Here is a 16,821-nt window from a genome sequence, read left to right on the forward strand (position 1 = left end):
GACCTGGTAACCAGATTTAAGCAATGCGTTAAACATTAGATATACGTTAATCTATTTTTGTTTTTACGTGAACCGAGCTCGACCCGATTAGATAACGTTCATACATTTTTTGATTATTTACGCTTTTACATTTGACGAGTAATTTTATATATATACTGTTGTTGAAAATTGATTGAATTTTGAAAATAAATCGACACATTGGTTGTCAGGATTGTCCAAAAACAGAGGAAACTCTGCCCGATTTTTGTAAAAACCCGACAAATGAAACGATTTTGTTATAAAAACGACGCCTGTCGGAATTCAAGGCATTTTGTAAAAATAAATATAAGGTATGCTTATTTTTGGCGACACTTCATAACTTATGGAACGAGTTTTCAACGAATTGACAAATCAAGTAAAATCGTATACTTTTATTTCAAACGTCGCTAATTTTCTATAAATATAATCGTTTATAGTTATTTCAAAAACATTGAAAACTCGAGCACTTTTATAAAATAACTATAATTAGTTATATTTATTTCAAAGGTCGGGATTTACTTTTCAAACATTTAATATTTGAAAATTATATAATATAACTATGATTATTTATATTTCTTTCCATCACCTAGAATCCGAATTCTTATAAAGTGAATATATTTGTTATATTCATTTCAAGCATCAAATTTCGAGCACACATATATATGTATATATCTATATATATGTATATCTATTTGTTATCTCCATCCTACGAAAACTACAATGGAATGTTACCGTATCATATACGACATTTCAAATTCGCACATTATTCATCTTTACCTTCCTTCGTAGAATCGTTGAGTCAGCGATTCGGTAGAGCTCGGACACGTAGTTTAACTACGTTGTTTTATTAGAAAACTTATAAGTGATTCCTTGTTAGGAATGCTATAGATGCACGCTAGCTAATTCACGTTCTTGGAACAACACTTCGGAATCACGCTAAGCTAGTTTTGCACGGGAATGTCAAGGTGAGTTCATAACCCCCACTTTTTACTGTTTTACATTTTTATAAATGTTTTCGGGGGTGGAAAGACATGCAAGTTTTGCAAAAATAAACAACTTTTCGTTGAACGAAAACTCATATTTATAAACCATATTGCGAATGGATTTCAAGGAACTCAAATGGTTTACGAACGATTTATACTAAACATACCGGTTTTACAAAACAAACGCGTATTTTCACAAACGTGCATGATTTTCATGACTAGTGACAGGAATGTCCTAGTTACTACAACGGGACTGGGTTGTTCTGCGTACGAACAACGAGACAACCCAATGGGTTTATGTCCCCTTTTTCTTTTGAAATACATATTAACTAGGGTATGATTAAGCTATGGAATGAGCTCTTGGATCACGTGCGAATAGGCGCTAACTTAGGCACCATTAATCCTTTTAAGGACCACGGAACAGGGGGTAGATCTATCGGGTACGGGCGAGCCCCACTCACGGTCCTTGTGCGGCCACTTAGAGTGCTTTTGTGTCCCTGTCGAAGTGAATCGATACTTAAATCGTCTACCGGGTTGAGTGCTTCCTATGTCGGCACACATATTAATGTCTTAGCTACACATTAATGATCAACATGTTCATAGACGCATTACATACCTACTTATAAACTGAACTTTCAAATGTTTTAAGATTCATTTGATGTAAACTCACAAGTACATGGATTTACAAACTTTGGTAACGTTTTCAAATTATACCTAAGTAAGAGGACGCGCTGATCCTGCTTATAAAGGTTCGTTTGGGCTCGGCCCACTCTCACTCATGCAATGCACAAAGATTATTGTGGGCCAGACTCACAGTTTTTCATATATCATGCCAAGAAAATAATTTTACTATATTTTCTTAACAACTTTAAAACCGGTTATAAAAAAAAAGATTTATTTTAAATCTTTTCAAAACAAACTATGAACTCGCTCAACTTTTTGTTGACTTTTTCGCATGTTCTTTCTCAGGTTGAATTCTCAAAGCTATGGAACGGTTGGAATAGGAGAACCCATGGGTATTCGAGTACTTAGCGGGCGTTCACTTTCTAGAAGTCTTAGCTTATTTGCTTCCGCTGTGCAATGAAGATACCGGTCCAGTCACGCCAGCTCTGATTTTTCGGGGTGTGACAGCCCCCGTGTCCGCTGGGCACAACCCTGTGGTGGGCAACAGAAGCTTCTATGAGTTTGTCTTTTCTGTTGACCCTTGGGCACGGCCCCGTGCTCACTGTGTTCAGTCTTCTGTCTTCTTTGTTTTGTTTGGGAAGATGCTGTCGGGAGGTCGGGCATGCCACTTTTGTTCCTTTTCTTGTATTCATGTTAGATTTAGCTGTCTTTTTGCTTCTTTTGTTCATTTGAGCTCATTTAATCCTGAAAATACAAAAGAAGACAAAAGCATACGTTTTCCAACATTAGTACTTAAAAAGGGTTAGTTTTATGCCACAATTGATGTAATTTATATGTTGCATTTTGTGCACATCAAATACCCCCACACTTGAATCTTTGCTTGTCCTCAAGCAATACTCTTTATTATGTGGCTTACACACCCAAATGGAATGGGTAGAAGAGAAGGTTTTTGGGGCTTGTCATAGAGTGTCGGGATTTCCAAGATTCTTTATTTAGGTTTTATTTTTATTTATTTACAATCCTATTCGTCATGATTTATTCAAAACGTTTCATAAAATAAATTACTTATTAGGGCATAACATACCTTTTTAAAATTTCATTTATATACAAGTTCACATACCTCACGGGGAATCACTCAACACTCGGCCGAAGGTGTATTTTTAGTGAATCACTCGAGAGCGGCATGGAACTTACTCCTACCATAAGCTTGCCAATCAATGAATCCTCCTCATTTTTAACTATATAGCTTTGTAAATATCAAGAGGACTTTTTGGGTGAAGGGTTAGGCTTGGGCTAAAGGTGGGTGGTTGGGTTAGTGGTTAGTAAAAGGGCGAAAAGCGTAACAAACGTCGGTTTTTGAAAGACTTTTTATTTTTCACAATTTTATTTCATTTTGATGAACCATTTGTTTCAAACAAATCTATTTTTGATGGACTTGTTTGTTTATTTGGTTTCATCAAAATACATATATATTTTTTTATTTTTTTTTATTTTTTTTCAACATAAGAAAACTGAACGTTGTTACTAAAAGAAAGGGTTAAAATAAAAAGGTTTAGGTAGGTAAAAAGGGTGATTTGTTTTGGGTTAAGAAATGAAAAGGTTTAGGCTCAAAGGGGTTAACTAGGGGGATTTTGGGTAGGTGGTAAAAAAAATGAAAAAAATAATGGTGTAGAAAAAAAAGGGGTTAGTCCTAATGCCTCCATCATTTACTTACTTGGGTTTAAGTTGGTAAGGACCGGGAATGTATTGTTGTGGCAAGTTCTAGAGTCATACGAACCAAGTGGCTATTCACACAAGAAACAAAAAATGAGCATTTAGTGTAAAGATATGTATTTGTATGCTCGATAAAGGCTCAAAACTCACTTTTGTGGGAAAAGGGTTTTTATGTGATCAAGTATATATAATCAAATTTTAACTAAGCTTGTCATGCCGTTTCATAATATTCTTATGTTGGTTCTTTTTATCACGACGCTATCGGTTGTAAACTTGTAAAAATATAACCTTGTTAGAACTTGAATTCCCAACTTAAACTTAGACAAGTAAAAAGAAAAATGAAAATTTTTGAAAAAATTTGGGGTGATTAGCGGTTCCAATAGAGTTTTGTATAAGGCTTGTTATTAGGACTTGCAAGATTCAAGGTTTTAGCATCCCCCACACTTAAATTACACATTGTCCTCAATGTGTCCCAAAAATAAGTTTTTTAGGTTGATTGAATGTGTAAAAGGGTGTTAAAAGCAAAATTTTATGTTACTGGCATCCTGGACACGGCCCCGTGGTGACCGGGCACGGCCCGTGTTCAGGTGCCAGTGACAAAAATTAATAAAAGAAACAGAAGCCTGAACACGTCAATGAACACGGCCCGTGTTCAGTTACCTGAACTGGGCGATTTTCTGCAGATTGTTCTGCACGAGCCGTGTTGTGCGGACACGGCCCGTGCTGAACTTACTGTGATGAAGAATTTGTTGTCGGATGGCCCTGTTTTCGTGTATGGGGTGATGTTTCTCATTTCCCTTGTTATCCTTCACCATCCCGAGTGTGTTTTATTCCTGCAAATTAAAATTAAATTAAAAGATTAAACTAAACTAAGGATAGTTCCGCGGAATACCTCCGTGGTGCGCCACGTTTATAAGGGTCCTTAGCTAGACCCAAAGCGAGGTTATATGTTTTCCGAGCGGGATGTTTTGCATCCCATGTTGCACCGTCGGAGAACATCATCCAAACTCGAATCAATAACCTTCATGTAATTGACCGGGTCATCGTCCTCTATTCTCTTCCCAACCCCAAACTTCACTTCCTTATCCCCATACTTCATACTTCAAAGTGAGTGTTCCGTCATTCATGTCTACCACTGCTTGCGCGGTGGCTAGAAATGGCCTCCCTAATACGAGAGGGACTTCGTGTCTTCTTCCATATCTAGTATGACAAAGTCGGCCGGTTAGACGAAATTGTCGACTTTGACCAATAGATTTTCAGCGACACCTTGCGGGTATTTGAAGGACCTGTCGGCAAGTTGGATACTCCTCTTGGTAGGGCTCGTTTTTCCTAAGCCGAGTCGTTTGAACATTGATGCCAGCATGAGGTTAATGCTAGCCCCAAGGACGGCTAGTGCATTACGAATGGGGGATTCCCCGATCGAGCAAGGAATTGTGAAGCTTCCGGGATCAATCTTCTTTTGGGGGAGTTTGTTGAGTACGAGGGCGGAGCATTCTTCGCCTAAGTTAACTAATTGCAATGATTCAATTTTCCTTTTATGAGTGAGGAAGTCCCTCATGAATTTTGAGTATTTAGGCATTTGAGTTAGGACTTCGATAAAAGGAATATTAACATGCAATTGTTTTAGTAGACTTTCGAATTTTGCGAATTGCTCATCGGTCTTTTGATGAATTAACCTACCGGGGTACGGAATCGGAGGAGCCTTGGTAGGCTCTTTAAGTAGAGGAGAAGCCTTCTCTTGTTGGGGCGGTGTTGTGCTTTCCTCAGTTGGCGGTGGCGGAGCTTCTGCGGGACCCACGGTACGGTTTCTTAATGTTATGAGATGAACTTGTGCTTTTGGGTTTTTTCGGTATTACTTGGTAACGCGCCTTGTGGTCTCTCGGAGAAATTTTGAGCTAGTTGATTTATTTGTTTTTCAATGTTTTGTATACTAGCTTGTTGATTTCTAAAATTCGATTCCAATTGTTGAAATCGATCCGAGTTTCTCTTTTCAGTGTCGGAGATGAGGCGAGATATAGTATCTTCAAGCCTTTCTCATCCACCTTGTTGTTGAGGGAAATTTTGTAACTCATTTCTTGGTTGTTGAAAGTTTGTTCGTTGGTTTAGGCTTTGTTGGTTACTACTATTGCCGGGTTCTCGCCAACCAAAGTTAGGGTGGTTACGCCATCCTTGGTTGTAGGTACCCGTTGGAGGACCCGACGGCCTAGGTCTATTATCAATGTAGTTTACCGATTCTGGTTGATCATCTTTTTTCTTTCACACAACTCCAATTTTCATGTGGCCCACCACACCCTTCACAAGCCATAACCGAGACCGTTTTTGTCATTTCTAATTTTTTAATTTTTGAAGAAAGGGCCTCGATTTGGGCTTGTAAAGAAGTGCTTTCATCAACCTTATGGGCGCCCGGGGCAATAGATTTATTGCCTCGGGGAGTGTGCCACTGAAAATTGTTTTGAGCAATTTTCTCGATTTGACTGTATATTTCATGTGGGCGGCGATTACCTAAAAGTCCCCCGGAGCTAGAGTCAAGTGTTTGTCTCGTGCGTGGCAACAACCCATTATAGAACGTGGATACTTGTTGCCATACCGCAAGACCGTGATGGGGACACTTTCGCAATAGCTCCTTGAACCATTCCCAAGTTTCATATAAGGATTCCCCATCCTCTTGTGAATTTGTATTGATTTCAGTCATTAATTTAGCCGTTTTAGCATGAGGGAAATACTTATATAGAAACTTTTGGGCTAGTTCATCCCAGGTGTTTACCGAACCAACTGGGAGGGCGTTGAGCCAAGCTTTCGCTCGGTCTTTTAGTGAAAATGGAAACATTCAAAGGCAGATGGCGTCATTTGATGCTCCATTGATCCGAAGGGTATCACATATTTCTAAGAAATCAGTAATATGTAGATGGGGATCCTCGCCCGTAAGCCCATGGAAGGTTGCAGAGTTTTGAAGCATTTGAATCAAATGTGGCCGAAGTTCGAAGTTGTTAGCTTCAACACTCGGTGCATTGATAGCGGCGCCGAGATTACCCACGGTGGGCCGTAGGTAATCCATAAGGGTACGTTGGTCCGCCATTGTAAGTAGGTCCCCCGAAACCTTCTCTTGGTTTTTAGCTTTAAGTCTTTTTCTAAGAAAGCGTTCGGGTTTCTAGAGGTTTTTTTATGTCTCTATTAGAACTGGAGCTCATACACTACGTAGAAGGTTCAGATATGGCGTCCGGTTCCAAGTCCTGCAATAAAAACAGAAAAGAATGTTGGTCAGAAAGTTCACCACGGCCCCGCGCTCAGTGAACACGACCCGTGGTCAGAGATACAGTGATTGTTTTCCGGATCCCTGTTACTGGAAAGTTGGACACGACCCCATGTTGTACCGACACGGCCCCGTACTCAGCCCTCTGTAACTTCGGAAAATAAAAACTGCCAGTGACAATGATAGGCACGACCCGTGTCCGACCAGACACGGCCCGTGATGAGCCCTGCAGAAGCTGAAAAATTAAGAAAATCCTAAAAAAATAAAAAGAAAATAGAAAAAATGAATAGGCCGTTGATTCCTAACTTTCTTAAAATCCTTGTGTCCCTGGCAACGGCGCCAAAAAAACTTGATGTGCGTAAGGGTGTATATGTTTTAGGTATATATTTTAAGCCCTTTTTACACTTTTTAGCCAAGCTTTAAATTTATAAAACACGATATTTACTAACACTAAACACACATATGGGCAAGTGCACCCATCGTGGATGTAGTATAGTGTTGGTAAGATACCGAGGTCATCCAAGGACACAAGAGCTTTTAGTACCGGATTATCCTCAACGTCTAATCAATCAAAATGTTAGAAAAAAAGGTTTTTAAACTAAGAAAATAAAACTAACTAAAGTGCTAAAAAATAAAATAAAAATAAAACAGATAGACAAGATGAATCACTTGGATCCGACTCGTGTGTAGTGTAACCTTTGATTATTTTCGCACTTTTGCACTTGTTTAAGAGATTATCTTAGTTATTGTAGTAGGCCCCTCTTTTGAAGGCGACGTTACCCTCAACCCAGTAGTTTGAGTCAGCAAGGATACAATCCAAAAGGGTCGGATTATTGAAAGATAATTAATTAAGTTATTAATGCATAATGTGGTAGGCCCCTCTTTTGGAGGCGACGTTACCCTCGGCTAAGTAGTCTGAGTCAGCAGGGATACAGTCCTAAGTAGCCGGGTTAAAGTTTTAATAGTATTTTAACTTATGAGGGGGTCAAAGAGTTTGGACCCCCGCCATCCAATACCTTTGGGTATTGAAGGAGGTCCTACTAAATTTAACCCAGGTCCTTTGCAGGATCTATAAACTGAACAATGGCAAGACTCTTACCAAACCGTTCCCTTAACCCCCGACCAGGTAGCCAACATACCTCCATATAGACCGTGGAGATATGAATGGTGAAAATTTTTTATTTTATATAGACAGTAAAATAATGCCAAGACAACACCACGGACAAACGATAAGGAAGAATCACCTTCAACATAAGAAACTAGTAATTAAAGTCATTAATACAAAACCAATTAAAAAGTGCAAAAGATTAAAAATAAAAAGTATTACACTAAACACTTGTCATCACCAAGTGATGTAAGAGACTTAGAAAAACATGGCCTTTGATTGTCAAGAACTCTTACGATCAATCTTGGATCCCGAGACGACTCATACACTCTACAATGGACAATGGATGATGGTGGGGGATGATGGTGTTGTGATGGTGGTGGGTGGTGGGTGAAGTGTGAGAGAGGTGGTGTGCCAAGGGATGAGTTGCAAGAGCTCCAAACACTCCTATTTATAGGCTGAACAGAAGCTCGGGCACGACCCCATGTCCGCTGGGCACGGCCCCGTGTCCATCCGTGTCTCTCTTCATTAATTGTAATTCGCAATTTCAATAAATGCGCCTGTATGAAGTTGACCACGCCCCCGTGTCTGCTGGGCACGACCCCGTGGTAGGCAACAGAAGCTTCTATGAGTTTGTCTTTTCTGTTGACCCTTGGGCACGGCCCCGTGCTCACTGAGCACGAGGCGTGTTCAGTCTTCTATCTTCTTTGTTTTGCTTGGGAAGATGCTGTCGGGAGGTCGGGCATGCCACTTTTGTTCCTTTTCTTGTATTCATGTTAGATTTAGCTGTCTTTTTGCTTCTTTTGTTCATTTGAGCTCATTTAATCCTGAAAATACAAAAGGAAGACAAAAGCATACTTTTTCCAACATTACTATTAAAAAGGGTTAGTTTTATGCCACAATTTATGTAATTTATATGTTGCATTTTGTACACATCAGTTACGTTTCGAATGTTCCCAATATTATTCCAAGTCATAATCACTTGTTAAAATAATACTTATTTTAACTTTAAATTATATTTAGTTTTGGAATAATTGTTTAATCAATATTTTTGTATTAATATTTCTCAAGTATTTAATTCCTTATTTCCTTCCCAAGGATGGGGGTATTTTATACATGTACTTTTGTATTCTTGCATTTGTATTCTCCAAGATAATATATTTCTAAGTCTCACTTTAGAAAATATATATATAACCTATTTGTCAAAAGTATTGTATTCCAAGAAAATATATATTCTTCCCAAAAATCATACATCTTCCAAATATACTAGGAAAATATATTTTAACTTCCCAAAAAATAATATATTTTCTCTTTGTCGAAAATATAATATAACTTAGTAATATTTACAAAAATCATATTTTCACTTCTTGTATCCAAAATAATATTTACCAAAAATATATTTGTAACCGTATAATATTTCATAAGTTACGTTTTTGCGTTCGATTTCGCAATATCAAGTGTGTAACTTATATTTCATTCCTGGTTTTTTTTTTGGTATTATTTTGGAGTTGTAAACTCTTGGTATTTGTAAGTTATATATTATTTTACCCTAAGATAATATAACTACTCCACAAAGTGTACAAATATTCATACAAGTGTCTTAATATAAAATATATATTCTAAATATATATTTATCCATTTTTATTTACAAAAACCAACCTCCAATACTTGTATTTTTGTAACAAAATTTATGGCAAGTTTATGCTGAAAAACATAGTTTAAAACATACTTGTAAATACTTGTCTAGAAAATATTTTCTAAGTGTTTGCATTTTTAGAAAATTTCGCCATAGTTTCCTTTGAAAATGGAGGTGTCCATGCTATTTAGCATATCATTTTCTTTTCAAAATTAACACACAATAATCAACAATCAACTCTAAACAATATTATACTTACCAAGTGCAAAAACTATACACTTTACAAAACAACATGAACTTGATCTTTTATTAAAAACTTGTAGTAACATGGTAAAGTGTTTAGTGGGTTTGGTTATCCTCCAAAATACATTTACTCTTTGTTAAACCTTATTCTTGGAAGTTTTAGATGTTTACAACTTGTAAACATGTTTTACAAAAATGTTTATTTATAAACTCTTCTTGTTTCTCTAGCATTTGTACACTTGTTTTATCACTAAAAATAGTGCAAGTTTAGTAAAAATCATGATCTTCCAAAAATCATATTTTAAACTTGGTTCTTTTAGAAAAACCATTCATACATCTTAGATTTATAAGATTACTAGGTTACTTTGATTATTGTTTTTCAAGAAATCATTCTATTCATTAAGTTCATGTTCATGCAAGAAGATAATCATCCTATGTTGTTACATAATCATCCTCCCACTTGCTAGATTATGTGTTTAATCACCATCTAGCAAGCTTCATGTAATGATTAACATCATCATCTCAAGAAATCAACAAGCAAACAGCATTCATACACTAAACAACATCATTTCATCCATATATCATCATATGTAAGCTTTATGTTCAAGATTCAAGTGTATGTCTTTTAGTGATCCTGTTATTTGCATCATAATACATCTTTTAACCAATCAAAATAGAAGAAAACAAGGATCAAGAGAGTCTTACTACTAGCTTTAAGCTCGGGAAGAACAATGATGAAAATGGAGTGGATAAAAGCTTGTGTGAGTGGTCCTTCAAGTTCCAAGAGTTCCAAGCCTTCTAACCTTGCTTCTTACACCATGTGAGGAGCTTGGAATGGGTGAACTAAAAATGAAAATGGTGGTGGTGTGTGGGGATGGGGTCGGCCGAGAATATGAGGGATAGAGGAGAAGAGAGTTGGTGATTAGTGAAGATGAAGGTGTTGGTTACTTATAATCATATTTTGAGTTTTATCCAAAGGTTCTAATGTCTCCATAGTACATTACATAATCAAATCAAATCCCAAGGAAATCATTGAAGATTTAAGTAATCTTGTAGGATTTTGGGAGGTGGGGCCATCCCTTGGGCCGTAAACAAGGAAGGGGGGGTTAATTGTAACTTGTAAAGATAAGTGGGTAATTAGCTAGGGTGTTAAGTGTAAAGTCTAGTGTTTTATGTGTATCTTGCATTATGTAGTATGTTAGGGTGTTTGGGAACAATAACTAGCTTAGAAAAAGTAAAACAATGCTTCTAGCAATATTTTGGTGTTCCGGGTAATGTCCGGTTGTTCGGTTAGATACCGGTTCGTTAAAGTGTCAAGTTATTCCGTATAGTGGTTTTTAAGTACCCTTTTGTGACACTTTTAATTCCCGACTCCTAGGAAAGTATACAGGACCATTTTGCCATATTTTTGCATGTTACTAGCATGTTAAAATGCTGATTTTTGCTGATTAATGCAGAATTCTGCACTTTGAGTGGGTTTTAGGCACTTTCCGGCACTTAAACTATCACCTAGTGACGCAGTTTTATGGTCCTTACTTCCCTACACAACATACTAGTGTAGTACCTTGACTCTGGCCCTCACGGGGTCTCAAAACACTGTTTGTCTATGTACTGACATTGTCAGCATGTTTCTGAGTTATCCGCTAACTGTGCTAGCTGTGCTTTGTGCATCGTCTATGTCACTAAAGTTTGTATGCAATAAGTGATGTGACAATATGAAATATGATGCACATGTATGTATGATAAGAAATCAGAAAGCAGTTTAAGTCACCAGTTGTAATTAAGCACAGTCATTAAGCACAATTCAATATTAATTATTTGTACTGATACCTGTAATTATGAGGGTTGTCACACTACTATCGGCTTTAGTCACAGTCAATGCGATCACTCTTTATTCATATTTAAAGAGGGAACTCACATGGCCTTCATCTTACTTTATGTTGACGACATTTTGCTCATCACCTCCTCAAATGCATCAGTTTATGGGATTACTCTCTAATGAGTTCGCAATGAAAGATTTGGGTCCGATTAGTTACTTTCTTGGTGTATCGGTCACCAGTTACCCCAAGTCGCTATTTTTATCTCAAGCAAAATACGCCATGGAAATAATAGAACGAGCAGGTCTAGCCGATTGTAACCCGGCTGCAACCCCGGTGGACCCTCAACAAAAACTTAGCAGGAATTCTGGTACTCCTGTGGCTGACATCACCGAGTATCGCCGGCTGGTGGGCGCCTTACAATACATCACCTTCACGCGACCTGACATTTCTTACGCCGTTCAGCAAGTGTGTATGCATATGCACGCCCCAACCACAACACACATGCATGCTCTAAAACGTATAGTTCGGTATGTGAAAGACACTTTATCATTTGGGCTTCATTTACATGCTTCATCACTTAGCTCGCTAATCTCCTACACGGATGCGGACTGGGGGTTGTCCCGATACATGTCGCTCGACATCTGGATATTGTGTATACATGGGCGACAACTTCCTCTCATGGTCGTCAAAGAGACAACCAACCTTATCACGTTCTAGTGCTGAAGCAGAATATCGTGGTGTCGCCAATGTTGTTTCAAAAGTATGTGGCTACGGAATTTGCTTCTTGAATTACATCATCCGCCTACTCATGCCACTCTCGTTTATTGTGATAATGTTAGTACGATTTACCTGACGGGCAATCCTGTGCAACACCAACGTACTAAACATATCGAAATGGATATCCATTTTGTCCGTGAAAAAGTGGCAATGGGTTTGGTTCGAGTACTTCATGTCCCATCACGCTACTACATAGCTAACATCTTCACCGAAGGGTTACCCAAGATTCCCTTTGATGATTTTCGTTCCAGTCTCAACATTCGCGATCCTCCCGTTTCGACTGCAGGGGAGTATTAGAAGATATGCACAATAGTTGTTATTAAGTGTAAATATTTGTAACAAATATAGAATAGTCAACCCATTGTAATCTATAAATATAATTGAGATATTGAATAACAGACACATGGAATTTACCCTACTTGTAAATATTGTGCATAACTTCTAACTGTTATGTTTTGCGTTACAATACTTTAATCATATATATGCTACGCATAAAATTTTAGCTCAATGTCTTGAACAAGCTTGGGCTTTCGACTCTCTAATCCATGAAATTTGAATTCACATTTTTGTCTACATGAAAATATACGCAAACAATTAGCGAGTTACTAGTGAATACGTAGTGTGTAGAAAGTATAAACCATATCTGTGCTATAAATCACCATAAGGCCAGCGTATAGTAGCCACAAACCCGATAACAATATAAACAATAAGATTCTTCAAGATTGCTACAAAAAAATCATGTGTGAAGGAAAAAAGAGCTCAGCGAGGCAAACCCGATAACAGTATAAACAATAAGATTCTTCAAGATTGCTACAATGTGTGAAGGAAAAAAGAGCTCAGCGAGGCAAACCCGCTAACAATATAAACAATAAGATTCTTCAAGATTGCTACAAAAAAATCATGTGTGAAGGAAAAAAGAGCTCAGAGAGAAATCAGACAGTATGTTGGACCCAACCAACAGTAAAGGCACAGAACGTCACAGCCCCTAGGTGCACCAGCCGGGAATCAAACCCGGGTCTGTACCGTGGCAGGGTACTATTCTACCACTAGACCACTGGTGCTTGTGTTTCCATATTCTTCATACATGCATAATATTGGAGACCCTGTCCTTTTCCGTGACAAGTATTAATGGGATCTTAAAGTTTTTATTTTGAATACACGTTTCCTCTTATTATGCCGTCGAATCCCAACTTTTATTTTATCTGCAACATATGCTTATATATTGTACACTATAATTCATCGAAATAATATGTGTATATGTGTGCTATGCTATATGGATGAGGGACGATAGACATGTATTTTTATTATTATTACTTTAAACAGCTGATAAATACACATGTATTATTATTACATATACTGTTGATTTATTGTTATTTAAATGTTCTTAATTAGAATAACATTTGAAATTTAATTGCCTCTTATTACCATTCACATGTAGTAATTACCGCCCAATATTAAAAGTTTAAAGAAACTTGGTTAGGTCAGTTGTAAATCTATGCAAGTTAGCATCCGAACAACGACCAATAACGCCAAGTGATTTACGTGACGTAAGACGTGGACGAAGTCAAATTTACACTGACACGTATTAGAAAGTCGAGGGGTTCAAAGTGATACTGTATAATTTTTTTATAAAATGGGGGCAAAGTTGACAACTTTAAACTTTCTATAAATAATAGATGCACCGACCAAATATAATTGAAATGGTGTATGTTTATATTTATCAATTAGTTGATTTAGGAGGTTTTTTGCATTTAAAAAACTACTTGCACCTAATTTGACCCATTAGAGGTAAAGCATGGCACGAGTTGAACGGTCAAAATCACCCCATTTATAAAGAGTTTGTTGCTTGCTTATCTTCTTCCTAGCTGCCAATGCTTACCATTGATAAGTTCCAGCAAACACTATACAAGTAGGAATGCCATATATATTGCGGTGATTAAAGCTGCATTGCAGACAAGTAATCAAAAGCAGGCTGATTAGTTGTGAAAGAAGATTGAAAGAAGTGTGAGTTTGTTACTAATCCCACATCGGCTGAGTGTATGAAAAGAAGTGAAATCTGAGGTGTATAAAAAGGGGGGTTGGAGTGTTTGGAAAATTATCTTTGCGCTTGGGGCAATGACCCAGCTGATGAGGTAATAACCGAGGCGCGTGAATTGCTGGTTGAAAACTATTTCCAAACCCCCTCCTTGGCTTTGGGTCTCCCTTGGCTGTCGAGAATTTCTGGAAGGACTCCCTCTCAAGGGGAAAGTCCTACAATTTTTAGTTCCAATTTTTTTATTTATTTATCTTTGCAGTAATTTGTTTTTAAATGCAGCCTGGTTTATTAAGTTAGTCTTTTTTGAAACAAATTAGATTATTCAGAGAAACATGTATTTATAAAATGTAAATCTAGAAGTGTTATTCCTTTATAAAATAAATGATATGTTTATATAATTTGGGCTATTCAGTAGCAACTGTTATATTAAACATTTACTATTATTGTTATATCTCACAGAAGCTTTTCATTATCTAAATAGCCAAAAAAGATGGTTGTTCATTTGAGACAACCCGGTAGATATTATATTATGGACCCATGGAGCCCCGGCCTGTTATCCTTCAACTGTCATGAGCGAGGGGTTTTCGCAGCTCTGTGAAACCAGCCTTACGCAGTGCCCCCTGCTTTAGGAACCATGTGGCCCAAGCTTTCGCTCAAGCCACATGGTCCAACTCACAACTTGGAACGGGCAAGCCAGATTATGCAACAGTGGGACCAATCTGACTGGGTTGAGTCACTGTCCAACAATCTTTAATACCCTCACTTGAGTTATAGGCAAGCGTTACCAAGCCCGGTGACTAGAGGTTTGCAAATGTGTTTTATAAAGAAGTGGAAAGATTGTTCCTTAGTTGATGTGGGATAGAAATGGTACTTTTTATATATAAACTGTAATATATCATAATGAGCAGTACTTGTTTTGCATATTTTGGACCTAACGAATTCTGAGAATAATATCACAGCCTAGAATATTAATGTTCCAGACCTCTCGTGCTTGTTTTGTGGCAAGTACGCGGAGTCGAGTGACCATTTATTCGCTTCAAGGATCTGCTGGACCTTCATTGTTTCAGTCCAAGTTCTAGAAAAAAGAAGAAGGCAATTCATGCTCTAGTTTTGATTGTGATTTGGTGTATATGGAGAATGAGCAACTAGGTTTTGTTCGAGAATGCACAGCCGGAGATATCAAAAGTCTTGGTAGAAGTAAAATCGTTAAGCTATCTTTGGGTGAAAGCTCAATCAAGAGAATCATCGGTTACGTGGGATGAATGGAGAAGGTTCCAGGTCTTTGTGTAAGTCGAGTTTGGATAAGTTTGGTGGATCTCTTTGTATGTTCCTGTGTAATTTTGGTGCCTAGATTGAATAAATAAATGTTTTGGGTATGTTTTACGGCATCTGTTTTATCTTATTTGAATGTAGATGATGTACAATTGATATTCTTAACGAAATCTGAGAATATGTCACAGCCTAAAATTTATGTTGTAAACCTTAAAAGAATATATAAACATGAACATTAATGCATTTTAACTTTTTAAGTTTGGTTGTGCCAGTGTGAAACTTTTCTTCAGTGTTCTTATAATAAGTTAAATAACTGTTTTTAGTATGTTTTAAGGCAACTATTTTATAGGGTTAAGTTCATAAGTGAACAACCCCCTTGATTGTGAACACTAGTGAACTAATCCTAGCCCTTGATTGTCAGTACTCAAGTGTAAATCAATGGCCATGATTTGATGGTGAAACTCAGTAAGGTTACTAGAAATAGCAGGCTCAATGTTCTGAATCAACCACGAGAATACAATCAGATCGTCTTGCTCCCGCTGTTCATATTTCTCATTTGTTGGTTCTGGTGGGTTCATGGTTAAGTGGTTGAGTAGGGCTTTTGATTTTCCATCTATAGCAACCCGTTTCATACCAGACCACAGTGTTGGTTCAGGCCCTCAAGATCACTAACTACACACTTCCACTTTACCTCCAACTTACTCGGTCAACATATTACCAATTCTAAACACGTGAATGTAAATATACAGAAGGTAAAGATGGAATGATAATATTATCGAAATTGACTACTGTGTTCACGCTCCCAAGTAAAGACCATGTCGCGCGTTCCAACGAACTTTGACGAGTTTGACACTACTCCGGCGTGTCTTGTTAACCTTCCAATCAGTAACCTCAACAGGTTCTTCAGTGAAGTGGAGTGTGTCGTCAATATGAACTTCGTCGGCAGGAATGACCACTGTTTCTTGAGTTGGACTCTTTTTCAAATTTGATACATGGAATGTATCATGAACGCCATTCAGCTCTGCGGGTAGATCCAACTTGTAAGCTACAAGACCAATCCTCTCCAGGATTTTGAATGGTCCGATGTATCTGGGGTTCAACTTCCCACGCTTCCCAAAGCGTGCTACACCCTTCCAGGGTGAAACCGTTAACAAAACCATATCTCCCACCTCAAACTCCAGAGGTTTCCTTCTTTGGTCCGCATAACTCTTTAGAGGATCACGTGCCGCCTTGATGCGCTCTCGGATCTGGATGATCCTATCAGTCGTCTCTTGGACCAATTCGGGGCCAACAAGCTGTCTATCACCCGCGTCAGCCCAGCATAGCGGTGATCGACACTTGCGTC

At 37.8% G+C, this 16,821-nt stretch overlaps 2 non-coding genes across 2 annotated transcripts; both read left to right on the plus strand.

Annotated features, from left to right (window-relative positions):
• Nucleotides 1-5,929: 5,929 nt before the first annotated feature.
• Nucleotides 5,930-6,036, plus strand: LOC118490994. Its single transcript, XR_004890219.1, has one exon. It is a non-coding gene; the product is annotated as a small nucleolar RNA R71 (small nucleolar RNA).
• Nucleotides 6,037-14,266: 8,230 nt separating this feature from the next.
• LOC118490795 lies at nucleotides 14,267-14,419 on the plus strand. The gene has a single exon (XR_004890021.1). It is a non-coding gene; the product is annotated as a U4 spliceosomal RNA (small nuclear RNA).
• The last annotated feature ends 2,402 nt before the right edge of the window (nucleotides 14,420-16,821 follow it).

Source organism: Helianthus annuus, chromosome 3 (assembly GCF_002127325.2).
Source record: "Helianthus annuus cultivar XRQ/B chromosome 3, HanXRQr2.0-SUNRISE, whole genome shotgun sequence".
Classification (NCBI taxonomy): Eukaryota; Viridiplantae; Streptophyta; class Magnoliopsida; order Asterales; family Asteraceae; genus Helianthus; species Helianthus annuus.